The following is a 17,800-nucleotide window of genomic DNA, read 5'->3' on the forward strand; positions in this document are numbered from 1 at the left end:
CATTTACTGGTAATAAAAGATTTCTGTGCAGTACCCGAATAGTCTTTTTACCACTTTCAGGCTGAATTTTGTACACAGGCCCATCTTTGATTCTTTCTACCACTTTGTGTACTGATTCTTCCCAGTATGAATGAAGTTTACCAGGTCCTCCTCTTTCAGAGAGATTTCGTACTAAGCCCCGATCACCCGGTTGAAGAGGTGCTCCTTTTATCTTTTTGTCATAGTACTTCTTCCCTTTAGCAGATGATTTTTTGCTATTTTCGGATGCGATTTTGTAAGCTTCTTGCATTCTAGATGCCCATTTCTGAGTAAATGTTGGTTGACTTTCTGATTCCTTTTCCAAATTTAGATTGAGCATTAGGTCAATTGGCAAACGAGGAGATCTTCCATACAATAGAAAGAATGGCGAGTATCCTGTGGCTTCATGCCTGGTGCAATTGTATGCATGAACTATATGTGGAAGATGTTCTTTCCAATCTGACTTTTTCTCTTCCTCTAAGGTGCGAAGCATCTGTAACAAAGTACGGTTCAGTCTCTCCACTGGGTTACCCTGTGGATGGTATGGAGTAGTTCTTGAATGAGAAATCCCTGCCAATCGTTGCAATGTCTGAAATAAGTTGTTTTCAAATTCTCTTCCTTGGTCTTGGTGGAGTTTCTCTGGATAGCCAAAACGTGGTATGAAATCTTGAAAGATCTTTTCTGCCGCCGTTTTTCCAGATTTGTTCTTAGTTGGATACGCTTGTGCAAAGCGTGTGAAATGGTCAACTATTACAAGTATATACTCATATCCTCCTTTGCTTTTCTCCAAGTGAAGATAATCAATGGATACTAACTCCAAAGGTGAACTGGTAGTAATCGAACCCATAGGTGCTCTTTCGGTGATATTTGGACGCTTTTGTTTGATGCAGCTGCACTTCTTCAGCACATATTCATCAATGTCTTTTTGCATAAATGGCCAGTAAAATCGTTCATGTGCTAGGTGGGTTACCTTGTCAGAACCAATGTGACCCATGTCATCATGAAGATTTCTTAAGACCAATGGTTTTAACTTTTCTGGTAGAACTAGCTGTTTTCGGGTTCCAGAATGTCGGTAGAGGATTCCTTCATCGACTCTGAGTTTATTCCATTCATGTATCAAACGTCTTGTTTTGCTGGTCATACTCTCCTTTTCTTTGTGGTTTGGAATCCAGTCGTTCTCCTTAAGCCACACCACTTCTCTAATGTTGGTATCGTCTTGTTGTAATGCTCTGATATTCTCCTGAGTCATTGGGCAGATTGTCTGTCCTTTCAGCAATTCTTCGGCCACATCACTTTCTGAGTGAAGAGTCAATGAAGCCACCCATAATGCCTCTTCTTCGTCAACAGCTTTGCTCCCTTGCCACATAGCTGACACAACCTCAGATGGTACAAGCTCTGTGTACTCACTTAGATTCTTCGTGAGTTCCACCGGAAATCGTGACAGTGTATCTGCGTCTGCATTCTGTTTACCTGGCCTGTACTTGATATCGAAGTGGAAATCGGCCAACTCACCAACCCAGCGATGACCCACAGCATTCAATCTGGCAGTACTCAATACATATGTCAATGGGTTGTTGTCTGTGTAAACGGTGAATGTTGGAGCGTAGTACAAGTAATCTCTGAATTTGTCACAGACTGCCCACTTGAGAGCTAAAAACTCAAGTTTACCAGAGTGAAGATGGTAATTGCGCTCTGCTGGAGTCAATGTTCTGGAGCCAAACCCAATAACACAAAGTTTTTCTCCTTGTCGTTGGTATAGTACAGCACCTAGGCCTTCATTGGAAGCATCAGTGTGTAAGACGAAGGGTAAGTCAAAATCAGGGTATGCTAGAATTGGTGGATTGGTTAGCATGTCCACCAGTCTGAATACTACAGCTTGATGTTTGGGTGTCCATTGAATCAGTGTTTTAGATGGCACTTGTGCTTTGTTCCCGTTTTTCTTTGTAGATTCCCTCCGATTGTTTTTGGGGATGGATGTAGCAGATTCTTTCTCAGTGTTCTGCAAAAGTTCATACAGTGGTTTAGCAAGTCGAGAGAAATCTTGAATGAAGGACCTGTAGTAGCTCAGGAATCCTAACAAAGATCTGACTCCTCCCACTGTTTTTGGTTCTTTCCTTTTCAAATGTAATACCGCTTCAAGATCTTTTGGGTCAATTTTTATGCCTTCTTCTGACACCATTCGTCCAAGGTATCGAATCTGTCGTTTAAAGAGTTCACACTTCTTCAGTCTAAGTTTGATACCATGCTCACGCATTCGACTAAGCACTTGCCTAATATCATTGACATGCTCCTGAAAAGTTTTGGAGTAGCAAAGTACGTCATCCAAGTATGGAGAACAACATTTGTCTCTGATGCCCTCTAATACATTCTCCATGCATCTCTGAAAAGCTGCTGGGGCATTTGTTAATCCAAATGGAATACGGTTCCACTCCAGGAGTCCCCAGGGGGTGCTGAAAGCCGTCAGATGTCTGGAGTCTTCATGCACAAAGCCTTGATGATACGCACTACCCTGGTCCAGGATTGAGAACCACGTAAATCCTCCTAAGCTATCCAGCAGATCTTGTATTCTGGGTAGTGGATGTCTATCTGGGATAGTCTTTCGGTTTAACTCCCTAAAGTCAACACATAGTCGTAGGCTACTGTCCTTCTTTCGAACACAAACAACTGGTGATGAGTATGCGGAAGAAGATTTTGTTACCCAACCTCGGTCAAGAAGGTTTTGGATATATTCTTTCACTTCTTTGTATAGGGGTTTCGGTATCGAATTGTAGCGTTTCTGGACAGGAGTTTCATCTTTCAGATTTATCCTCAGTTTCAGGTTAGGGATGCATCCTATGTCTCCCTCATCTCGAGCAAAGACATCTGATTCATCATATAACATTTGTCTCGCTATCTCCTGTTCTTCTTCTGAGAGATCTTCCAAATTGACAGGTGGGTGCCACTTAACAGATTTGTTAGTGGGTAGCTGATTTCCAGTGTCCACTTGATTCAACTGGTTTACATGAAACACCCTTTTCTTCTGGTCAATTCCCTTTCCATTGTCTATGTTTGGAGACAATGGTAGAATCTCAACTGCTGGAGAAATGGTACCCAATACTGTTCTGGGTGGAAGGTAGATGTCATGTTGAGCACGGTTCAGTATAGGTATCTTCACCAGTTTAGAGAACCCATTTGGCACATCTACCACTGAAGGAAATAGTTCAAGTCCTTCCTCGACTGGATATTCGGGAAGTGGTTCAAATGGCATGATTCCTCCTTTCGGCCACGCTCTAATTCTACATTTGACTTCACAGAGCTCGCCTCCTTTAATCTGTAGTCCCTTCTTCCCCACTTTAACCATACGACTATCGAATATTTCTCCTGGGTCAGTTGCTTGACTGACAGCATTGACAATGTTATTCGCTACACTTTGTCTTACTTTCATAGCTTCACTCAGCAAGATAGTCAGGTTTTGGGTGCTGTTTGGTCGGTCACGGTTTTCTCTGATCAATTCTTTGATAACATTAAACCCAAGAATTGGATTGTCATTACAGCAGTCACTCACCAGCATTGGCACATAAATGGCTGAGTTTCCATGTCCACTACTTTCGAATTCCAGGCAGACTTCAATCCACCCGATGAATGGAATGATAGAACCATTTGCAGCTGTAATGGATAAGTTGTCATCACAAAATAAATCTTGTATGTGCCTAATGGAGACACTGGGTAGAAACTTTTCTAACCATGCCTTCCCGACAATGCTGACCTGAGCTCCTGTATCCATCAACATGTCAACCGGAACACCATTCATCCGACATGACAGTAGGCATTTTCCTCCAATTAATTGTGCTACGTGTTGTTTGGAGAATCCATTCTCTTTTGAGAGTGTTCTAGTTGACCGGTGGGTGAATACCCTGTTTACCTTAGCATGGGACAGATCATTTGAGGTGGTCACTGGTTGTCCCTTTCCCAGTGACCGTCTGTCGTTTCCCGACTGCCTTCTTTTCTTCAAGCAATCAACCGCTCTGTGTCCTGTCCAACCACAGTAGAAACAATGGTAGCAGTTCTGACTCTCTCGTTTAATGCAATCATCACACCTGGGCTTGCAGTGAGTTGTATCTGGAACTTGAACATTGGTTAGTGGCTTAGTCATTTGGTTTCCAACAATAGGAATTAGCTTCATCATCTTTTCCAGGTTCTTTGTGAGAGCAGAGACCTGTGTTGTTAGTTCCATTAATGCAGTGTGATTTGCTTTAACATCTCCCTCAACTCTCTTTTGCAAGGTGTCTTTTTCACTATTACCTGGTGTCTGTGATGAATGAACAGTAATAGGTTTATGTTTAGGAGCACTGTTTAAGCGTCTCTGCCTTTCTGTTTCCTCATCAACTGATCTGGTGACTTGCTCTATGATAAAGTCATCCGTTACTGTCAAATCAGACACATAAGGCTTGATATCTCGTCTAACATTAGAATTTTTCTCATTTAGTCCCTGATAGAGTGTATGAAGGAATATGCCTTGCACCAGTTTTTTGTCATAGCTAAGCTCTCGCCTATCATGTTGTGATGTAGACAGAACTTTTTGTTTTAACCCCACTAGCCTGTAAACAAATTGTTTCTCTTTTTTGCTGGGTAGCATTGCTAAGGTCCTGAAATAACTCATTACCACTTCGTTCTCTCATATGTGACTTCAAAAACCTTTTCAATTCAGCAACAGTAAGATCATCTTTGTCAGTCAACATATCTTTAAAATTACCAGGTTTGATTATTCTCAACACTGTGCGTATAATTTCAGATTCAGGGAATTTTTCTGTTAGACCCTGGTCAATTTGTCTGCACGCGCTACTGTAACTCATGTCCGAACCATGATCTGAAATTACACCACCATGCATTTTAAATTCTCTACGTGGCAATAAAGCAACAACATCAGTTAATCTCACCACCTCGGATACCTGTTCAGTCCTTGCAGTCCCACTACTTTTTTTTGCAGCGGTTGCAATGTCCACAGTTGGTGTACTTTCCTTGTTAAGTTTTAGTTCATTGATCTTGTCTTGGATGATGAGTAGGTAAGACATACCTTGATCTTCCAACTTTTCCAGCTGATCACTTCTCAAGTAGTCTTCAATAAATTCAACAAGTTCCATTTCGTTGGTACCAGTCACTGATGGAACGTCCACTTCTCTTTCATCTCCCAGCGTAATGAATTTGTTTCCGGATATCCCACATCAGCGCACGACGAGGAGACGCCATCTCTGTTGCAATCTGAAGACTTGCACTCACGAGGCAGACGACTCTCACGACTCTCCTTGTAGCTCTGTAGCAGGCTCACGCTTGTCTCGCGCTTCCTTCTCACTGGCAACACAACAAATCCCGGCACATGAGCCCCCAAAATGTTACCGGCCTCAAAATGTGAATTAAGAGAGCCGATGATTGTAGACGCGATGAGATAAGGTGATCAGCTTGGCGTGGACTGCAAAGAATCACACAAACAGCATGAGATATGACCACTGACTTTATGGCTGGAAGTAGTTTAATTTCCAGTCACATGGTGTGTGGCCTTATATAGATTCTGTTTGTGTACCTTCTCTGCCATCTACTGGTTATTAATAGAATAGAAGGGAGATATTTAGAATTAAAAAAAAAATGAATATGTACTTTGCTTTGGGGTGTCTGTTTTGTGACCATATAAACCCCAGTCCATCACATCATCAGCACGTGGCCATGGGACACGCTTGTCCTTCTTTTTGGCAGCTGAACATGTTGAACCGCAACATGCCAACGACTTGGTAGAGTGGATGACCAAGCCCTCTTCATCCTCCTCATCCTCTCTCACCCAGTCTCAGGGTACTAGCAAAGCAGCTGCCAACGCATCGTCTTCCCTCGTCTCAATGTCATCATCAGTGACTCCTTCCCTAGACCCACCACGTCCTCCTGAGGAGTCTCCTGAACTCTTTGAGCACAGTGTTGGGTACATGCTCCAGGAGGATGCCCAGTGTTTTGTAGGCTCTGATGATGACACTCAGCTAGAGGAAGGCAGTAGCGTGAATGCAGAGAGAGGGGATGCTCAAGAAGGACAGCAATCTGGCAGTCATGTTCCACAAGCTGCAGCATATTGCTAGGTTTGCTACAGCGATGAAGAGGGAGGGGATGATGAGGGCACTGACTCCACGTGGGTGCCTGGTAGGAGAGAGGAGGAGGAGGAGGAGGAGGAGGCACATGTCCAACGAGGCAATATTCCCCCCCGGGGGCCAGTTTAGGGGCAGCACACCGACTGAATCACACCCCAGAGCTCCGCCTGTGCAGGGCGCTGCCTCTGCGCGTTATTCTAAAAGTTCTTTGGTGTGGGCCTTTTTTGAGACGAGTGCATCAGATCGCACCGCTGCTATTTGCAACATATGTCTCAAGCGTATCTCGCGTGGCCAAAACATCAGCCGCTTGGGCACCACATGCTTGACCAGACATATGTTGACCTGCCATGCAGCTCGTTGGCAAGCGTACCTCAAAGACCCAAACCAAAGAACAAAGCGGACCTCTCCTTGCTCCTCATCAGCTGGCATCTCCAACCCCACTAGACATTCAGTCCTCTCTGAAACCTACTCTGAGAGGAATGAAGGTGTAGAATTAGGTGTGTCACAGCCAAGTGCTTCCGGGCACTCTGCTAACAGTACACCCACGTCCGATTATAGCAGGCAAATGTCCCTGCCCCAACTGCTGGACCGGCGAAAGAAGTTCACTCCCAGCCATCCACATGCCCAGCGGTTGAATGCTAGCTTGGCTAAATTGCTAGCACTTCAACTGCTGCCTTTTCAGTTGGTAGACTCGGCCCCCTTCCGTGAGTTTGTACAATGTGCGGTTCCTCAGTGGCAGGTCCCCAAACGCCACTTTTTCTCACGGAAGGCGATTTCGGCTCTCTACCGGCATGTGGAAGGCAATGTCTTTGCCTCGCTGGACAGGGCGGTCAGCCGTAAGGTGCATATTACCGCTGACTCATGGTCCAGCAGGCATGGACAGGGACGTTACCTGTCTTTCACAGCCCATTCGGTCACTCTTCTGGCAGCTGGGAAGGATGCAGGACAAGGTGTAGTAGTGTTGGAGGTTGTTCCGCCACCACGCCTCCAAAATGCTACTATTGGTTGTGACACACCTCTCTCCTCCACCCCCTCCTCTTCTTCTTCCTCCATGGCCTCTTCCAGTGCTCTGTCCTCAGAACCAGCGGTGCTCCGTAGGCGTTCCAGGGGCTACGCAACTACGCAGGCAAAACGATGCCATGCTGTGCTTGCGCTGGTTTGTTTGGGGGACAGGAGCCACACTGGGGTGGATGTTTTGTCAGCTCTGCAGGGGCAGGCCGAGAGGTGGTTGACGCCACGCCAGCTTAAGCCAGGAATGGTGGTTTTGCGACAATGGCACCAACCTCCTCTCCGCCCTCCGACAGGGACAACTGACCCATGTGCCCTGTGTAGCTCACGTCCTTAACCTGGTGGTGCAGCGGTTCTTGGGCAGGTACCCGGGCTTACAGGATGTCCTGAAGCAGGCCAGGAAAGTCTGTGTGCATTTCCGCTGATCATTTAATGCCTGTGCTCGGCTGGCTGAGCTCCAAAAGGAGTTGAACCTGCCCAAGAACCGCCTTATATGTGACATGCCCACCAGGTGGAACTCAACGTTGGCCATGCTGCAGCGGCTGCACACGCAGCAGAGGGCCATCAATGAGTACCTGTGCGACTACGGCACCAGGACAGGGTCAGGGGAGCTCGTTTTTTCCCATCACGCCAGTGGGGCATGATCAGGGATGCATGCACTGTCCTGTCACTGTTTGAGGAGGCCACAAGGATGGTGAGCAGTGACAGTGCATGCATCAGTGACACTGTACCTCTTGTCCACCTCTTGGAGCATACGCTGCGTGGAATAATGGACAAGGCACTTGAGGCAGAACAGAGGCAGGAAGAGGAGGACTTCCTTGCCTCTCAAGGCCCCCTTTATCCAGACAGTGTTCCTGCTGTGCCACCCATCACACAGGAAGAGGATGAGGAGGAGGAAGAGGAGGAGGAGGATGATTGTGTCAGCATGGAGGTGGAGGCTGGCACTCAGCATCAGCAGCAGCAGTCTTGTAGGGATGATTTACAGTCCCAAGAAACACGTGGACTTGTACGTGGCTGGGAGGAGGCAGCTGCGGATCATGTTGTCCTTAGTGACCCAGAGGACTCCGGACCGAATGCCTCAGCTAACCTACGCTGCATGGCCTCCCTGATCCTGCAAAGCCTGCGGAAGGATCCTCGTATTCTTCGGATCAAGGAGAGGGACCATTACTGGCTGGCCACTCTCCTTGATCCACGATACAAGGGTAAGGTTGCCGACCTTATCTTGCCATCGCAGAGGGAGCAGAGGATGAGACATCTCCGGGAGGCCTTGCAGAAAGGTCTGTGCAACACGTTCCCAGAGACTGGGAGGTTACAAACTCCTGGTCCTGGACAACGTGTTGCTGAGGCATCGGTCAGAAGGAGCGGTGGAGAAGGTGGCCGTCTGACTGATGCTTTCAGACAATTTTTTAGTCCGCAGCCCCAAGGTATGATCGGTTTCAGCAACCATCACCAGCGTCTGATTTACATGGTGCAGGAATACCTAGGGGCAAGGTCAGACTTGGACACCTTTCCCACCGAAAATCCTCTGGCTTACTGGGTCTTGAGGATGGATCACTGGCCAGAGCTTGCACAGTATGCAATTGAGCTACTGGCCTGTCCTGCATCCAGCGTTCTTTCGGAACGCACCTTCAGTGCTGCTGGTGGCCTTGTTACTGATCACAGGGTGCGCCTGTCCACCGAATCAGTTGATCGACTGACCTTCATCAAGATGAATCAGTCTTGAATCACCCACAGCTACCAAGCACCTGAAGCTGATGTAACCGAATCATTTTTTTTTAAATATCACATCCTTTCAAGACTGCCTGTGCTGATGCTGAGTGACTGTCCTGTTATGTTGATTGTCTATCCTCTTCCTCCTCCGCTGATATGTTGGAAGAACATTTCTGGTTCTGGGTGATGCCATCAGCCCAATTTTTCTGCCCCTGTTTAACAGGGGCGTTTGAGTACAATTTTTGATGCAATGCTTTGCAGCAGGGCTAATTCCTGCAATAAAACAAGAGTATATGGGAGAGGTTGCAGTGTGGTGGCACCAGCACCAGTGCCTAAGGCCCAATTTTTCTGCCCCTGTTTAACAGGGGCGTTTAAGTACAATTTTTGATGCAATGCTTTGCAGCAGGGCTAATTCCTGCAATAAAACAAGAGTATATGGGAGAGGTTGCAGTGTGGTGGCACCAGCACCAGTGCCTAAGGCCCAATTTTTCTGCCCCTGTTTAACAGGGGCGTTTAAGTACAATTTTTGATGCAATGCTTTGCAGCAGGGCTAATTCCTGCAATAAAACTAGAGTATATGGGAGAGGTTGCAGTGTGGTGGCACCAGCACCAGTGCCTAAGGCCCAATTTTTCTGCCCCTGTTTAACAGGGGCGTTTAAGTACAATTTTTGATGCAATGCTTTGCAGCAAGGCTAATTCCTGCAATAAAACTAGAGTATATGGGAGAGGTTGCAGTGTCGTGGCACCAGCACCAGTGCCTAAGGCCCAATTTTTCTGCCCCTGTTTAACAGGGACATGTAATTACAATTCTTGATATAATATTTCACAGGAGGGCCCATTCCTGTGCCCACCCAGAGTAACTGTGAGGACTTATAGTGTTGTGGCACCAGCACCACAACCACCGAAGGTAAATTTTTCTACCACTGTTCAACAATGGCATGTAATTACAATTCTTGATATAATCGTTCACAGCAGGGCGCTCCAGCGCCCACCAAGAGTCACTTTCAGGGCTTACAATGTTGTGGCAAAACCAACACCTTGTTCCGCCATCTCTGCAGAGCATATAGGGCAGGCCCCTACTTTCAAACATCTCCTACTTGCAAACGGAAGGAGACAACAGCAAGTGAGATGAAAAAAGATGGACGACAAAACAAATTATACAGGGGTGATAACCCTTCCCTATGTTTTCCAAAAAGCTTAAAAATAGTTTTTTTGACTGGAGCTACACTTTAAAAATGTACCAGTTGAAAATTACAAACAGATTCAACTTAGCACAACAAACCTACACAGTCCCTGTCTTGTTTGCACCGCCTGTATACTGCTGTTCTGAGTATATAGGGCCTGGGGGCCACACGCATTTCCTTTTTTTAATATGGGTACGGGGTTCCCCTTAATATGCGTACAAGACCCAAAGGGGCTGGTAATGGGCAGGGAAGGCTACCCATGCCATTTTTCTCAATGATTTTCAACCATATTGCAGGAACCAGATATAACATTAAAACCGCAAGCAGTTTTAAATGATGTTATTTCCTTTTAATGTCATTTTGTGCAGGGACTGTTCTAAACATGGGAAACACGTGGCACTTCACAGGCATACTACAGACACCCCCCAGGCACCATATTTAAAGGAATATTTCACTTTTTTTTACTTTAATCTTCATTAAAATCAGTGCTCCCGCCAAAACGGCCATTTTTAAAAACATTTTAGGCATTGACCCATGTCCCCTGGGGCAGGAGCCAGGTCCCCAAACCCTTTTTAGGACAGTATCTTGCATATTAGCCGTTAAAATTAGCACTTTTAATTTCGAACGTTCGAGTCCCATAGACTTTAAAGGGGTTCTAACGTTCGTACGAATTTGGGGTTCGTTCGAAAGTTCTGGTGCGAACCGAACCGGGGGATGTTCGGCTCATCCCTAGTAAAGATATTTTCTCTGCCCCTACCTGTAGTTTTCTGCAGGCAGCCTGTAGTGGGTGGAGCTTGCTAGGTCCCTCCCACAGTTCTGCTCTCTGCACAGGCTATGCACAACAGAGTGATGATGTCACTTCTTCTTTAACAAGGTCATATCTGGGTTTGCAAAGGCATTTGGTACAAAGAGGATTCATATGCTTTGTGGCTATTGGAGAACATGTACTGTATAAGTTTAAATATTTGTGCCCGGAGTTCAGCTTTAAAGTAATTGTAAAGGTAAAATGAAAAAAAATAAAAAATAACAAACATATATTTACCTTCACTATGCAGCTCATGGCTTCATGGCCCCGAACCTGCTCTTCTTGGGTCCCCTAGCGGCTCTTGTGGCCCCTCCCCACATCTGATAACCCCCCTGGGAGAAGTGCTTCCCCGAGGGGGTTACCTTGCCGGAGAGCTCCTGAGTGCAGGATTCAGCGCCCATAGAGGCCTTATGCAGGACTCGGCCTGCCCCCCTGACGCTCGCGTCATTGGATTTGATTGACAGCAGCGGGAGCCAATATTTGTGCCCAGAGTTCAGCTTTAAAGTGATTGTAAAGATAAAATTTAAAAAATAATAATAATAACAAACATATCATACTTTCCTCCACTGTGCAGCTCATTTTGCACAGAGTGGCCCAAACCTGCTCTCCTGGGGTCCCCCGGCGGCTCTCGTGGCTCCTCCCCACATCTGGTAACCCCCTCGGAGAAGCGCTTCCTCGAGGGGGTTACCTTGCGGGCGTGCTTCCGAGTCCAGGATTCAGCGTCCATAGAGGCCGAATGCAGGACTCGGCTCCACCCCCCCATGACACTCGCATCATTGGACAGCCAATGGCTTTGCTGCTATCAATCTATCCCTTGCGGGTCAAGTTCGAGGGGTCGAAAACGGGGGGGCTGGGGGGGGGGGGGTGGCGGTCACTGACAGGCATTTTTTCACCTTAACGCACAGGATGCAATAAGGTGATAAAACACAAAGGTTTACAACCCCTTTAAATGTCTGATCATGTACCTAGCAGTATAAAAGAAAGTCCCATAAATGTGTTTGCTTTAGGCTAAATTATAGCTTAGTAACATTTGTGTTGGATGAGGTAAGTCCCTCCCGTGTCAGGGTGACAAGAAACAAAAAAATGCCGCCATGGCAAAGTTGGACAAGTATTGCGACCCTCTCCTGAGATAGATCAAATCCCATACTTGCTTTCATATATAAATCACTTTAAGTCATTAGCTTCACAGCAAATTGAATAATTAAATCCTACTTGTTATGTTCCCACGCTGTCCCACAGCTTGAATTTTTATGAGCGAGACTTTTAACATTTTTTTTTAATCTTTTTTCTACAGGGAACCTCAGATATATAAGCTCAATGTTACTAAATATAGAGCAAGGTACAGCAATTCCGCCATATCGGGAACCTAATCCCACACGAGGGGACTGTATTTGATCCAAGAATATCTCAGACTCAGCAATTTACTTCTATTGTCCCCTGGTTTCTAGATATAGCTGATATGAAATTCTAGATAACAGTAAATAGGAAAACATAATGAGGATGATGGAGGCACAGACAGCAATAAAAACCTGGCATGTGTTCTAATCCCTCTTCATTCTATAAAAAAAAAAAAAAAGTTATGCCTTAATAATTAATGTCGCGTACAAACGACTGGACTTTGCGGCAGACTAGGTCCGACGGGATCAGTCCGTCGGACAATCCGATCGTGTGTGGGTTAGTCCGATCGTTTTTTGAAAAAAAAAAATCAGACGGACCTAGAAATAGAACATGGTTCAAATCTGTTTCAATTCCGACGGACTAAAAATCGTGAAAACCGTTAGTCTGTGTGCTAGTCCAATGGACCAAATACGACCCAAGGGCAGCTATTGGCTACTGGCTATTGAACTTCCTTGTTTAGTCCCGTTTACGTCATCACGTTCAAAACTAACGGACTAATGCCCTGTACACACGGTCGGACATTCCAACCACAAAATCCGTCTGATTTTTTCCAAGGGATTTTGTCCAAAACTTGTGTTACATACACACGATCGGACAAATTTGACGGAAAATCCGATCGTTTGGGAACGTGGTGACGTTCGTTGCATACGACAGGACTATGTAGAGGCTAGTAGATAGTGATGGACGAACTTCCGATGGGACGTTTTGCGGACGCGGACCGTGAACGAGGCCGACCGTTCGCGAAACCGAACGTTCGCGGCGGGCCCCATTGACTTCAATGGGAGGCGAACTTCGCAAACCTTTAGGTCAAATTTGCAGCCACAAGATAATTATTAGCTGGGCAAACATAGTCCCACCACATGGCCAATGACATAACACATGTATGAGGTGAATTTGGGATCGATAACTACAAACATTCTTTTTTTATATGGGAAATTGTTCTGACAATTCAGGACTGTGGAGCGCATGAAGGCAATGGAGGAGAGGGAAGGTCAGGGACCAAGGTAGGCAAAGAAGAGGGTGCAGGAGATGATCACCAGCAGCGTGACATACAGCAATGACACATGCACCGTGATAGAGGCATCTGACAACAGCACCGTGATAGAGGGCACTGACATCAGCAGCGTGACATAAAGCATTAACACCAGCACCGTGACATACAGCATTGAAGGCAACACCGTGATAGAGAGCACTGACATCAGAAGCGTGACATTAAACACTGACATCAGCACCGTGATATACAGCACTGACAGCAGCACCGTGATAGAGGGCACTGACATCAGAAGCGTGACATACAGCACTGACATCAGCACCCTGATATACAGCACTGACAGCAGCACCGTGATAGAGAGCACTGACATCAGCAGCGTGACATACAGCACTGACATCAGCACCGTGATATACAGCACTGACAGCAGCACCGTGATAGAGAGTACTGACATCAGAAGCGTGACATTAAGCACTGACATCAGCACCGTGATATACAGCACTGACAGCAGCACCGTGACATTAAGCACTCACACCAGCACCGTGATATACAGCACTGACAGCAGCACCGTAAGCAGCCCCAGGAGTAAGTCAGCACAGCACAGGGATGGTGTGATCCCCTCATAATAAGAAGGCCCAGGAGAAACTCAGCACAGCACAGGGATGGTGTGATCCCCTCATAATAAGAACCCCCAGGAGTAAGTCAGCACAGCACAGGGATGGTGTGATCCCCTCATAATAAGAACCCCCAGGAGTAAGTCAGCACAGCACAGGGATGGTGTGATCCCCTCATAATAAGCAGGCCCAGGAGAAACTCAGCACAGCACAGGGATGGTGTGATCCCCTCAAAATAAGCAGGCCCAGGAGAAACTCAGCACAGCACAGGGATGGTGTGATCCCCTCATAATAAGAACCCCCAGGAGTAAGTCAGCACAGCACAGGGATGGTGTGATCCCCTCATAATAAGAACCCCCAGGAGGAAGTCAGCACAGCACAGGGATGGTGTGATCCCCTCATAAGCAGCCCCAGTAGAAATATGACACCGCTCAACCTCTTCAAAAAGGAGGGTAGGGGCATATATACACTTTTGTGGACCAAGCAGGTTGTGTGTTAGTGATTAGCAGACTGTACGTCAGTCCCTATACCAATGAAGGACTGCTGCAGTATAGGGCAGCAGTCAGCAGTAGTGCACCTCAACCCTATGTATTGTGGACCGATAACAGTCCTTATAGAATAGCAGACTGTACCTCACTCAACCCTATGTACTGTAGCACCCTAGACCAAGTTACCAGTCCTTATAAGAACTTTTGTGGACCAAGCAGGTTGTGTGTTAGTGATTAGCAGACTGTACTACAGTCCCTATACCAATGAAGGACTGCTGCAGTATAGGGCAGCGGTCAGCAGTGGTGCACCTCAACCCTATCTATTGTGGACCGATAGAGGTCCTTACAGAACAGCAGACTGTACCGCACTCAACCCTATGTACTGTAGCACCCTAGACCAAGTTACCAGTCCTTATAAGAACTTTTGTGGACCAAGCAGGTTGTGTGTTAGTGATTAGCAGACTGTACTACAGTCCCTATACCAATGAAGGACTGCTGCAGTATAGGGCAGCGGTCAGCAGTGGTGCACCTCAACCCTATCTATTGTGGACCGATAGAGGTCCTTACAGAACAGCAGACTGTACCGCACTCAACCCTATGTACTGTAGCACCCTAGACCAAGTTACCAGTCCTTATAAGAACTTTTGTGGACCAAGCAGGTTGTGTGTTAGTGATTAGCAGACTGTACTTCAGTCCCTATACCGCTGAAGGACTGCTGCAGTATAGGGCAGCGGTCAGCAGTGGTGCACCTCAACCCTATCTCTTGTGGACCGATACCGGTCCTTACAGAACAGCAGACTGTACCTCACTCAACCCTATGTACTGTAGCACCCTAGACCAAGTTACCAGTCCTTATAAGAACTTTTGTGGACCAAGCAGGTTGTGTGTTAGTGATTAGCAGACTGTACTTCAGTCCCTATACCAATGAAGGACTGCTGCAGTATAGGGCAGCGGTCAGCAGTGGTGCACCTCAACCCTATCTATTGTGGACCGATAGCGGTCCTTACAGAACAGCAGACTGTACCGCACTCAACCCTATGTACTGTAGCACCCTAGACCAAGTTACCAGTCCTTATAAGAACTTTTGTGGACCAAGCAGGTTGTGTGTTAGTGATTAGCAGACTGTACTTCAGTCCCTATACCAATGAAGGACTGCTGCAGTATAGGGCAGCGGTCAGCAGTGATGCACCTCAACCCTATCTATTGTGGACCGATAGCGGTCCTTACAGAACAGCAGACTGTACCTCACTCAACCCTATGTACTGTAGCACCCTACACAGACCAAGTTACCAGTCCTGATAAAGAGCTTTGTGGAACAAGTGAGTTGTGAATGATTAGCAGACTGCAGCAGAAGGGCAGCAGTCAAGTATAATATTCTTTCTATATTTGGAAGAAAGAATATTATACGTGTACAAGCCTATTACCATACCACTGATACCAGTCCTGAAAAGAACCTTTGTGGAACTAATAGTAACAGCAACTCTTTAAACTGACCCTCACTGCCTGACACACTGCTTCCTTCCTGTCCCTATACAAAGTGGCAAAAAAGAGGAGACAATTAGTGGTTACTGGAATAGCTCTTTTGTGGACCTGATAGTAACAGCTAATGATGATGATGATGATGATGACTAAACTGACTCTCCCTGCAGCACACACCATCCTGTCCCTTTCTCTAAACTGACAAAAGACACTCAGGCTGCTGCAAGAATCAGTAGCACAGCAAACCTATATACACCTAACACCTATACCAGTCCTGAAAATAACTTTTGTGTACCAAATAGCTAGCGATTTATCTCTCCCTACTCCACACAGCAACCTTTCCCTATAGTGACAGAAGAAAGAATGTAAAATGGCCACCGGATCGGGTGTATTTATAGGTTAGGGGGAATGTCCAAGTGTCCATGTGCTGTCATGTCTCAATTGGCTGTCCTGTACCCCATGATGGATGTGTCATCATAGGTCAAAGTTATTTTACACATTAAACACGAAGGTCCGCCGGGCGAACGACGCCAATAGTCCGCCGAACGAGCGGACCGCGAACGTCCGAAATTCGCCGCGAAACGACCGCCGGGCGAACCGTTCGGCCATCACTACTAGTAGCCAATATATTTTGTCTCGTAATTTGATCTGCGCATGCGTGGCACTTTGTCCCTTGGAATTCTCTACAAACGATCTGATTTTTTTGTCAGAAATTTTAGATCCTGCCCTCAAATTTTTTCCTTCGGAATTTCCAACGGAAAAAGTCCGATAGAGCCCACACACGATCGGATTTTCCGACGCTATATATTCCGATCGGACCTTTCGGAATTTCCGACCGTGTGTACAGGGCATTAGTCCGTTCGTCTGTGGCCAACTTCCGACGGGACGTTTCGCGAACGCGGACCGCGAACGCGGCTGATAGTTCGCGAACCGCAACGTTCGCGGCGGGCCCCATTGACTTCAATGGGAGCCGAACTTCGCAAACCTATAGGTCAAATTTGCAGCCACAAAATAATTATTAGCTGTGCAAACATAGTCCCACCACATGGCCAATGACATAACACATGTATGAGGTGAATCTGGGATCGACAACTACAAGCATTCTTTTTTTATATGGGAAATTGTTGTGACAATTTAGGACTGTGGAGCGCATGAAGGCAATGGAGGAGAGGGAAGGTCAGGGACCAGGGTAGGCAAAGAAGAGGGTGCAGGAGATGATCACCAGCAGCGTGACATACAGCAATGACAACTGCACCGTGATACAGAGCACTGACATCAGCACCGTGACATACAGCAATGACACCTGCACTGTGATAGAGTCATCTGACAACAGCACCGTGATAGAGAGCACTGACATCAGCAGCGTGACATAAAGCACTCACACCAGCACTGTGATATACAGCACTGACAGCAGCACCGTGATAGAGAGCACTGACATCAGCAGCGTGACATACAGCAATGACACCAGCACCGTGATATACAGCACTGACAGCAGCACCGTGATAGAGAGCACTGACATCAGCACCGTGATATACAGCACTGACACCTGCACCGTAAGCAGCCCCAGGAGAAAGTCAGCATAGCACAGGGATGGTGGGAGCCCCTCATAATGAGCATAGCACAGGGATGGTGGGAGCCCCTCATAATAAGCAGCCCCAGGAGGATGTCAGCATAGCACAGGGATGGTGGGAGCCCCTCATAATGAGCAGCATAAGGAGTAAGTCAGCACAGCACAGGGATGGTGGGAGCCCCTCATAATGAGCATAGCACAGGGATGGTGGGAGCACCTTAAAATATGCACAGCAGAGGTACAGCCCCAGGAGGAAGTCAGCACAGCACAGGGATGGTGGGAGCCCCTCATAATGAGCATAGCACAGGGATGGTGGGAGTACCTCAAAATATGCACAGCAGAGGTACAGCCCCAGGAGGAAGTCAGCACAGCACAGGGATGGTGGGAGCCCCTCATAATATGCACAGCAGAGGTACAGCCCCAGGAGGATGTCA

Source organism: Lithobates pipiens, unplaced genomic scaffold (assembly GCF_037356315.1).
Source record: "Lithobates pipiens isolate NorthernLeopardFrog02 unplaced genomic scaffold, aLitPip1_a1.2 Scaffold_28, whole genome shotgun sequence".
NCBI lineage: Eukaryota > Metazoa > Chordata > Amphibia > Anura > Ranidae > Lithobates > Lithobates pipiens.